The 11,212-nt window shown below is 54.1% G+C and overlaps 1 long non-coding RNA gene across 1 annotated transcript; it reads right to left on the reverse strand.

The window, feature by feature from the left end:
• Positions 1-729: 729 nt before the first annotated feature.
• On the reverse strand, positions 730-4,224 carry LOC144929479 (uncharacterized). The gene is made up of 3 exons (XR_013634715.1): positions 4,069-4,224; positions 1,491-1,759; positions 730-833 (listed from the first exon to the last, which is right to left on the reverse strand). It is a non-coding gene; the product is annotated as an uncharacterized LOC144929479 (long non-coding RNA).
• Positions 4,225-11,212: the final 6,988 nt, after the last annotated feature.

The raw sequence follows: 11,212 nt of genomic DNA on the forward strand, positions 1-11,212 counted from the left end.
GGTTCAGTTAAAGAAGTGGATTCTTTCGCTCCTATGGCAGAGGCTCATGCTTCTAGTGCTGAATTCCGGGGTTCAAACCCTGCTCCGGGCTCAAGCAGCGCTGGTTTTGTGATCACACTTGGAGCCCACTGAAACCCATCGCAGGGTGGTGGCTGTGCAGCCATCACTACTGTACCCCGTTCCAGTGGGAGCCCCAGGCGTCCAGCACCTGTGAACCGCAGGCTCCCTTAACATCGGTGCCTTGTTGCGGATTCAGAGGCCTCACCAGCAAAGTCACTCAAACCTGCCGGCTGCAATCCCCAGCGGGACCTGCACCTGCCATGCAGTGCTCGGCATGCTGCCCTCTCTAGCAGCCACTGTTAACCTGAGCTCCCTGCTGCCTCCTTTCCCCAGGGGGGGTCAGACACCCCAGGGACCTTGCTGAAGAGGGCTGGGGGAGAACAGCGAGTGTCCAAGCTGAAATCCCAGCGCGCTGCGAGGGCATCTCTGGCTATGGCGGGCTCTGTCTCCGGCCCAGCACCGTGCTGCGGGGAGGAGCCAAGAGTTCAGGGACACGCCGGCTCCCATCGGTCTCTGACACACGCAGGACGCGAACGGACCAGGGTCATGTCTGGTGGTTTCACTAGCACTGAATGGTGGATCTACCTGAGCTCAAACCGCTCAGACACCAGAATCCCCAAGCCCAGGGAATTAGTCCAGAGGGGCGAGAGAGACTCACAGGTGGTTGAATTTGGTGCTGTTGGTCCATTTCCAGGGCTGACCCTGCTCCCTCCAGAGGCCGATCCAATGGTCATAGACACCCTTATGGCGCAGCAGGAATGCCTTAAAGAAAGCTGAGGGACAGCAGGTATCAGCCCCAGCTCCCGTGCTCCCCCCACCGCCCCTCCAGGGCTCTGTGCTGCAGAGAATCCCAGTCACATATTGAAGGGTGCTCAGTTTATTTTCAGGGGGGATTTTCCCCTCCCTCTTGCAAAGCACAAGATCCCCCGGGCAGTCTTAACCCTCCCACCGCACACAGCAGCCCCACCCCAGTGCTCCCAGTCACCCACACCCCAAGTCCCCCTGAGCTGGGGGCAGCTGTTGGGTCTGAGCTCTCTGCAGAGACGTCTCTTCTCACAGAGCAGCCACCGCTCACCCCAGCAAGGCAGGAGGAGGGAGGGAGGCAAGCTGAAGTGGGAGGGGTCAATGTGAAAGGATCCCCTCCTCCCCGGCCTCCTCAGCTGGCTGCTCCTTTCCCATCCCCACAACAGGTGCACTGGCTGGGTTCTCAGTCCCACTCCAGCAGCCAGCAGGCCAGGAGATGCTTGAGCCAGCCCTGCCCTAGAAAGAAGCTGTCTCCCTATTTGGGGAGGGGGGCAGCGGAGAATGGGCAATCCCTGTGATCACACACAGACAGTAGGGCCCTGGGCCCAGCCAGGGCTGGCGTTCAGCGGCTGGAAGTTCATTCACTCCGGCCTCCCAGCACGGGAGGGCTCACAGCTGCTCCTCACCCCACGGGGCAGAGCCCAAGTCCTGCTGCAGCAGCCACCCCTGTGCCCAGATTAGTGTCTGGCAACTCGAGAGTCTCTCACTGTTTCCTGCTCACTGTCGATCCCAGCCAGGGAGGCACCCGGGGCAGAGCAGCGGCTTCGGCTCTCGGTCCAGCTCCCTTCCCTCTCTGAGAAATAGTAGCATTTCCCTCGGTATCCCATCCAGCCGTCTGCGCACGAGGGGCTAGCAGGGGGGCACAGATCAGCTGATGAAAGCTGAGAGGTCAGCGCTGAGAATGAGACAGTCACATGGAGGGTAAGAGTTGCATCGAGAATTGGGCATTTGACTGGTACAAAAATTGGTCAACTGACCAGTCAAATCTGTCAAAGAGTGGTCAGATATTTTAAAATACCAATTTATCAGAATTGGTTACCTCCCGCCAGGAACAAAAAAGAGCAAGACGTCATTGTCTCCAGTAGGTTTAGCTTTCGATAGATACGGATCTACCTAATTTTTAAAAAAATGTACTTCACTGAGTTATTTTATCTCAGAAAAAAAAGGCAAAACAATGAAACCAAGTTCTTGAAAACACCAGTGAGGCTCCAAGACGCAATCCGAAAGGCAGGCTACCTCCTACCCCCAGGGCTCTCGCTGGAGCATTTGACTGCGGCCAAACAGGCAGTCAATTGACCGGCTTGCCAAGCCCATTGGGACCCCCAGCTGGGGCTGGTCCACTGCAATCAGATGCAGGGGGACGGAGACGTTTGTCACAGTAAATTTGCCTGGCAAGAAGGATTCCAGGGACACTCCCAGCCTGGGAGGGACTGACACAGCTCAGAGCATTTCACCCCAGGCACAAGATCAACAGCTGGACGTTCAACCTAGCAACAAACAGCAGGTGAACAACTGAGAAGAACGTGGGAACTTTCACTCAGGGACATGAAAGCCACAAGGGGGCGCCAGAAACCACAGCCATGGGAAGTGACCTGTTGCACTGTGGGCCAGGAATGATGGAACTTAATTCACCTCCTACCTGCAGACTTTTCTCTCCCCAAACACAGCAGCAAGAAAGGCACTTTCTGGAAGCCCTCATGGCAGTGTAACCCTTTCAGAGCCATGAAAGAGCAGCAGTGGGGTCACCCATAAGTGACACCAAAGAGGATTTGAAAGGCCTGTCTAGTTGAGAGGAGTTGGACTCAAACCCCTCCAGATGTTTTCGAGCACATCACTTTTGTTTGCACCACAGTAACTCGGTAGCTGGTTTTCAAGCCTTCCCATGTGGCTGGCGCTCAGCGAGGAACAGACACTCTAAGTTGGGAAGAGTTAGGAAACGTGGAAGCGGTGATCAGAAAGCGAGCATGTGTTCACCTCACTCACAAGGCATGTCTGACCCTGTAGATTTCACTGTCCAGTGCACGGTAGCCCACACCCCTGCCCTACTGAACTGAGCAGAGAAGTCAGTGACGAACAGTTGATGGCACAGGCTGTCTCCACCATCCATCTCCAGCTCAGATGCCACATGTTCTGCAGAGCTCCCTGCACCTGCAGGTGTGTAACCAACCCTAAGCTCACAGATTCCCACCTTACAAAGTGAGAGCCAATGCTGCCCGTTGCAGCAGCCTGCCATTAAAGCAGGGAGCTGGGATTCAGGGCCCATCTGTATCCGAGCAATCTGCACCAGTATAATCACAGTGACGCAGTGACATCAGGGCAAACACCTCCTGGAGATGCGCTGGAGCAGTGCGGCTCGCTCTGGTAACTTCCTGCAGCGAACTGCACCAAGGCAAGCTCCTTTGTGCACCAGTGCAGTGCGTCTGCTTTAGCGGTTTGCCCCAATTCAACTGCACGGATGTCATGACATCGGCACAGAGGATTCCTAATGCAGACGGAGCTGGATTCAATCCCCTCTGCCAGCTGCTAAACCCTCCTGGGGCCCAGTGATCAGATCCCAGGACAATTGAGAAATCCCACCCCCGACATTCCCCAGCATGCCCTGCCCCAGACAACGGGGGGATACAACAGGGTTCATGTTCACCGCAAACAGACGCCTTCTGCACGAGCACACACTGTCTGGGCAGCCCGGGGGAGTGAATGGTGCTAAGGGACCCTTCATGGCCAAGCTCAGCGATTGGGGGGTTTCCACACTGCGCTGGTGGAGGGGTCTAGACTGAGTTCTACAGCTCATTTCAATGACACGGCAGCACCTGCCGCCCGGCCACAGGCGTGACCTGAAGATCCAGGAAGGCCAAGCTGGTAACCTCAGAGCAACACAGGGAAGGCAAAGGGCTCAGGGTTGCACTGCACCCTGTCCCACTGGACACCCTGGTCAGGGACTGCTTCATGGCGCGTGGCAAAGGTGACTTGGGTCCAAAGTGCTCAGAGATGGGCTGGGGGGGCTAATGTCAGTCAGATCGTCCTGACACAGAGAGTGCCCAGGTGCAGGGGTCTGGGAGGAAGATCCCCCAGGAATCCTCTGCCCCAGGGGCAGAAGCCGGACAGGCCGGGAGGAGAGAGTGAGTGTGGTAGGTCACGGGGGAATGGGATGCACGGAGATCGTAGATGGAGGGGAAGGGAGCGGGGCGGAAGCTGGGAACTCACCTGCCAGAGCAATGATGGCAGCAATCAACGCAGACCATACAACTATCACTGCAACCACAACTCTACAGGTTGGACTTTTCTTGCAGTTCCAAGGAGGGTCTGAAACAGAAAGACCCGTCAGGCAGGGCTGGGAGGACACGTCTCACTGACAGCACCGGGGCTGGAGCTGCCCTGGAACATGCACCGTTCTTGTCTAGTTTTTGTAAAGCTCTCCAACACCACTTTCTACAAACCATTACCCTCTGATCCCACTGAGGGTTTCCAAAAGTTAGTGCCTGTCTCACCCACTGCAACCTGCAAGGTCTCGTGCCAGCAAAGGGAAGCTGCTCCCAGATCTGGAGCTGCATTCGCATGTCCTGAGGGCTGTCCTGCACCATGGTCACCACGGGCAGGTAGGTCATCAACCTCCATCTCTGTCCCAGCTGCAGGATGGCCTCTGGTTCCTGCTCCCTCAGGCACCTGGAGATACTGAAAAAGGGGTGGGATTGGCAGAGCAGGAGAACAACCCATGAGGTTAAGAAATGGCAGTGAGAGCCTTTTCCCTCCCTGGGAGATTATGGTGTCCCTCTGTGGGGACTCCCTTCCTGGCAGATGCTAGTGAGCTATTGAAAGAGCTCAGCCTGTTTAGATTATAAAAAAGATTGGGTGGTGACATCATTGAAGTGTTGAAGTGACTTCATGGAGAGAAAATATTGGGTATTAAAGGGCTCATTAATCTATCAGAGAAAAGCATAACAAGACCCAGTGGCTGGAAACTCAAAAGAGACCAATTCGTATTAGAAAGAGGGCACACATATTCAACAGTGAGGACGAATCACCAAAGGAAGAAACGAGAAAGGGAAGTGGTGGGAATTCCCCACCTCTTGATGTCTTCTAATGAAGACTAGATGCCTTTCTGGAACGTGTGTAGTCAAAAATTAGCTCCTATGCTCTACAGAAAGCATGTGATATGCAGGGGGTCAGATGACACGCTCTAATTGTCTCTTCTGTCCATAAAGTCTGCTAATTTATGAAAAAATGAGCGTAGCATTGGGAGAAGCCTCTGATGTTTTACTGTGTTCGGCTTGAGCCCACAATGAACGCTCATTGAGTGGGGTGATCCAGGGGAAGCAGCTGAAACATCCAATGTGGCTGGACAGGGGCAGGACATCAGCACTGCAAGGGAGTGGTGGGTGTGGCAGTGACAGCACAAGGGCCTTTGGCAGGACCTCAGCCTATTGGACAAAGGCGGTAGGGAGGTGATGATCTCACAGAGAGAATTGACATCCGCCAGGCAGGACAGGGGTGCAGGACAGGGGCCACCTCGGAGATCCCTGTGGCTTTGCTTCAGCACGTCTCCTTCTCGAGGTCTCTCCTAGAGGACTGAGAGAGCATTCACTTTCACATTCGTGAGCGCAAGGAGGACCCTCTTCAGAGTTTTCTCCTTTTCTTGTAGTGGTTTTGATTGAAAACAGACGTCCCTGTATAGAAGGTAAGAGCCTCGGAGAGGTTTGGAACCTGTTCAGTCTGATCCATCAGGTGTCGGCTGATTTTTAGGAATGGAAAACACTAGATTGCGGGGGCAGCATTTTATTTCCGACCTAAGACTTTGTCCCTTAGAATTACTGGGGACATTGGGGTTTCTCCTTTTTGTTTTCCCTTTTCCTGTCTCTCCCTCCTTTCTCGTCTTCTCTTGCATCTTTGTCCTTTTCCCCTGCTTTCCTTTCACCACCAGGACCTGTCTGTGCGTGTGGAGTTGGGGACGGAGGGGGGGAGGGGCGGTTGCACTCCAACTCTCATTGCGGGAGGCCCTCCCAAAGACATGTGGCTGGAATAGTGCTCTAAGAGTGACTCCCTCCGGTGGTGACCCGGGACATCTGGTGAGAACTCTCAGCTTTCTGCTTCTCAGAGTCTCAATGCTGATTGGGGGAGTTTGGGGCTATTGTGAGGGAGGAGGCTCAGGTCCTTGTGACCCTCTTTTAAGACCAAGGAAATAGGGCGTATCCAAACATGTATTTGATTGCTCTTGCCGCTTTTCTCCATTCATTGTCTTGGAGTAATTCACGATTCTCTCTCTAATGGGCTAGTTCTTCTAAAATACTTACTAAAGAATTAGGTTTTAATAAAGCCAAATGCAACCCCATACCTCCAGTAACAAAGGAGTCAGGCGGCACCCTACAGAATTGGGGACAATCCGCTGGAAAGCAGTGACCCTGAAAAGGATTTTGGGGTTACAGTGGACAAGCTGTTCAACATGAGCTGTCAATGTGAAACTGTGTTAAAAAAGGTTAAAGCCATTCTTGGCTGGATAGAGTAGTGAGGATGGAAAGGGAAGTGAAAGAGCATTGGTGAGACTGATGTTGGAATGTTGAATCCAGTTCTTGTGTCCACATTTTGAATATTATGTTAAAACAATTGGAGAGGGTGCAGAAAAGATTCATAACTGAGTGATGGGGATGATGCCCTATAATGAGACATTGAAAAAGCTCAATCTGCTTAGTATATACAAGAGAAGAATGAGAAGTGAGTTGCTTGACTTCATGGAGAGAAAATGTTGAGTATAAAAGGGCTCTTTTATGTCGCAGAGAAAGGCATGCCAAAACCCCATGGATGGAAGCAGAAATCAGAAAAAGGATAATGACAATAAGACCCAGATTTGTAAGAGGGTGGTTTGTCATTGGCACAAAGTACCAAGAGAAATGATGGCTTCTCCATCTCTTGATCTCTTCGAATAAAGACTGGATGCCTTTCTGGAAAATGTTTGAGTAAAAGAAAAGCCCAGCTCTTCTGACATACAGGAGGCCTTAGGATACGCAGGGGATCAGATTAAATGCTCGAATGGTTCCTTCTGGCCATAAAGTCAACTAACTTGGGAAAACCTAATTGCGGCCTGGGGAAGAACTTCTGTGTTCTACTATGTAGCCGGTGTCACCCCACAAGGAAGTGACATTGCGTGGGGTGATCCAGGGGAAGCAGCTGAAACATCCAATGTGGCTGGACAGGGGCAGGACATCAGCACTACAAGGGAGTGGTGGGTGTGGCAGTGACATCACAAGGGCCTTTGGCAGGACCTCAGCCTATTGGACAAAGGTGGTGGGGAGGCGATGACCTCACAGAGAGAACTTGACATCAGCCAGGCAGGACAGGGGTGCAGGACAGGGGCAAGCTCGGAGATCCCTGTGGCTTTGCTTCAGCACGTCTCCTTCTCGAGGTCTCTCCTGGAGGACTGAGAGAGCATTCACTTGCACGTACGTGAGCGCAAGGAGGACCCCCTTTGGAGTTTTCTCCTTTTCTTTTAGTGGATTTGCTCGAAAACAGACGTCCCTGTATAGAAGGTAAGAGCCTCGGAGAGGTTTGGAACCTGTTCAGTCTGATCCATCAGGTGCTGGCTGATTTTTAGGAAAGGAAAACATTAGATTGTGGGGGCAGTATTTTATTTCCGACCTAGGATTTTGTCCCTTAGAATTACTGGGGACATTGGGGTTTCTCCTTTTTGTTTTCCTCTTCTTTTTCCTACCTTTCCTACCTTTCTCTTCTTGCTTCCTTTGTCCTTTTCCTCTGTTCTCCTCCCACCACCAGGAGCTCTGTGTGTGGAGCGGAGTCCGGGGGGGGTTGTGGGAGGCCCTCACAGAGAGGTGAGACTGGACTAGTGCTCCGAGAGTGATCCCCTCGGTGGTGACCGGGGCCATTCTTTGGGCTATTTGATGAGATCCCTTAGCCTCCCACCCCTCAAAGTCTCAACCTTGATTGGCTGAGGAGGGGGCTATTGACAGGGAGGAAACTCTGGTCTTTGTTGTTCTCTTTTATGACCAAGCAAATAAGTCACAATCAGTTATACGTTTGACCAATGTGGATGCTGCTCTCCATTCATTGTCTCGGAGCAGTTCATGATCCTCTCGAACATTCCAGTTCTTCTGAAATAATTGCTGAATAATTACTATGAACAATTGTTGGTCTGTAGCTCATTTGAGAGCAATTCTGCTACTGACTGGCTGCATCAGCTAAGACAAGTCCCTGCTCCTTTCTCAGCCTTCGTTTCTCCTTCTGTCAAGAATGAATAACAATCCTCTCCCACCTGCCTCGCCATGGGTGGATGCTGGGGATCCACTGAAGAGTGTCACTCGGAGCAGTGCAGACTAGGGGGTGTCCTATCACACTGAGCCATATCAGATTATAACCTAATATTCGATTTGATTTGTATTTTATTGTTTTGAAATTGTGAAAAGCAGCAACTACTTAGCTCAGACTGAAGCATCTCATCCAATTTTCTAGAGCATAGTGTCTCCCCTTTGTGTATGATGAGACAGTTGAATGCACTGTGATGGACAGGAGATGCTCTTGTTTTGCAAACAGATATTTTTGCAAAGAATTTTCATCCTACTTGTTATGATTTCAAGAAACAAAGTGGTTTCATTTGAATGGATTTTCTGACAGAAAAAGGTTTCCATGAAAATGTTCACCCCTTATTTCCTGGGCCTTATCCCTGCCTCTGGGGGGTTGTTGTCTGTTAGTTAGAACAGGAATCAGGACAGTTGTCTTCTCTTTCTGGCTCCGTCACCGCTTCGCTGTGTGACACCTTGGGTAGGTCCAATGGGAACAGGGTCAATTCTCTAACTCCAGGCAGCAGGAAGCCTGGGTGAGATAAGGGATGTTAAGGCCATCTGCGAAGGAGAAAGGGATGTTTCCAGGTGTTGAATGTCAAGAACTCTAAACTTTGCTAAAATGGATAGTCTCGAGAAACAAGAACTAGTTGGGGCCAAACTTTAACCATTGTCTTTTATAAAGCCCATTCAGGAATGTGAGTCCCAGAGAGCCATAGAGAGGGGGAGCAACTTGCCCAAAGTCCCACAGTCCCGCAGCAATGGAAGCAGGAGTGACACTCTCTCTCAAAGGCAGGGGGACCAGACATTAGGGCCTGGTTGCAATTGCCAGCTGTGGGAGGGAGTGTGCGGCAGTGGTCAGTGAAGGGGTCCATCCATGGCTCTGATACTCGGTGTGACCCTGTGGTCATAGCTGAGGCCCGTTTGCCATCAGTAGGGTTGGGGTCCCATGGCTACAGCCCAGTGGGTTTGGGAGGCTCCAGGAAGGTGAGTAAAGTGCTGGGATGTCAGGATCCCGGAGGCGCTGTCACCTCCGCCCTAGGGCCGTGTTCTGCACCCCCTGCTGCTGGCTGAGTTTCTCCGTCCCTTGGCAATCAGACAGACTCTTGTTTTCACAGCCAGTCGATCGCCCTCGTGTCATCACCCTGCCTGCTGGCTGGGCAGGGTAACTCCTGAGGTCACCACCCTCTCCAGCCTGCCTTGGGCTTGGAGAGTGAGGAGGAGGGTGAGGGACGTCTGCTGACCCTGAACATCCGCCATCCATTGTACCATCACTGAGAGCACGTGAGTGGCATTCGGGTTCCTCGGTGTGTTCCCCTCTCTGTCTGGGGGAGAGACTATCTCCAAAGGGGGATTTCATTTGCAAACAGCCCCCAAGAGCCCCTCACTCTTAGGCCAGGCAGGGGCTTCTCCAGAGCCGTCTCCAGTGTGTTTGGAAAGGTTCCAGCAATGGGGCTTCCCAGCCCTTCCCCTCCCAGCCCTTCCCTCCCAACCCTTCCCCAGGCTGAGAGTCTCTGAGGTGAGCCAGACCCTGTGAGCTGCTGAGCCTGGAAATCAATGGGGAATGAGGAGGGCTCTGTGCTTCCTGTGCCGAGGGCCTTTCTGACTTTGATGTGAGGAATGATTTCCCAGGAGAAGTCCGGACTCCTGGGTTCTGTTCCTTCTCTAGCCTGGGCGGGAGAGTGGCCTGGGACGACAGGAGGGGACTGCTTCTCCAGAGTAACCGATAGTCTTTGGGACTGACCTCATTGCTGGAAAAGGATGAGACTTCCTGGCTATTGCAGCAGCAGGGATTACGAGGGGGAACGTTGGGAGCGGATCATGCAATGAACTCCTGCCCGTGTGTGTAGATGGCACTCCCTGCACTCCTGTGTGGGCAGAGGGGGCGGCTGTGGTTGGAGGAGGGAGGAGGAGGGACGGAAAAGGCCCAGGAGTGAAAGGCTGCCTTGAGCCCAGTCTCACCCCTGCTCCCCGCTCGGTTCCAGGATGGCCAGGCTCCTGCGGATGTTGCGGAGGAAGGCTCTGCAGGTGGCCCCAGAGCCTGAGGGAAGCAGCTGCCGTCTTCCCAAGGGGCAGAGCAACCCCTGCATCCCTGCTGGCGGGGAAGCAGCTCCCGTCCAGGCCAGACGGCGGAAGTGCCCGGCCTTCTGGAAAAGGAACCCGGCTCCCGGCGCAAGCGCCGAGCTGGGAGAGGCCCCGACCAGGCCCCAATGGAGCTGGCCCAGGCTGCGGTTTGGCAGACAGGACCCAGCCCAGGAGGGGCGCCGGGCAGGGTGGCTCTGGGGCTTGTTGTGTGGGCAGCAGCGGCCCCAGGAGCCCAGACCTCATTCCCATCAGGAGGCATCGCCCTGCCCGGTCTCTGAGGACCTTCCAGCCCCCGCCGGCCAGGAGGGGGAAGGTCCCTGTCCCAGCACCGGCAGCTCAGCCTGGGACAGCGGCAGCACCTGGGCCTCTGGCAGCAGCCAGGCCGATGGAGGCCACTGCTTTGTTCCAGGTGAGGAGCCGGGCTGGGCTCCGGGAGGGCTGAGGACGGGATGTGAACACCCTGGCCCAGATGCTCTCCCAGGGATATGGAGGGGGGTCCCCAGCCCAAGTGTCTGGCCTGAGCCCCGCGAACCCCACGGACAGCAGCAGCCGTCACACAGCTGCCCCTTCCGCACGGGGACCTGGGGGTGGGGGCGTGAAGAGCTGCTGCTTCAGGGCCAGGGGAATCGGCACCTCCCCTGGAGTCCTGGGCAGGGAAGGGGGGCTCTGCTCTGGGCTTCTGAAGCTGTTGGGGCCTGAAGGCTTCCCTGAGAGGGAGGTTTGGGGCCCCATCTGCCCTGGGTGCCTGAGGTGGGAAGGGGGGTCTTGAATCCTGCTCTGCCCACCACGCCCCTGTCCTTCCCTCCGTGGTGCAGGGACCCCCGGGATTCAGAGCACGAGGAAGGGGTGGACATGGCCAAAGATGAAGCTGCTCTCAAGGTCATCCGAGAGCAGCTCAAGTGCAGAGATAAGGTACAAATGTTCCCCACCTGGGCTGGAACCAAGATTGCCCTGTCCCTTCCCAGCATCCCCACCCCTGC

This window comes from Lepidochelys kempii, chromosome 14 (assembly GCF_965140285.1).
Source record: "Lepidochelys kempii isolate rLepKem1 chromosome 14, rLepKem1.hap1, whole genome shotgun sequence".
In the NCBI taxonomy this organism is placed as follows: Eukaryota; Metazoa; Chordata; order Testudines; family Cheloniidae; genus Lepidochelys; species Lepidochelys kempii.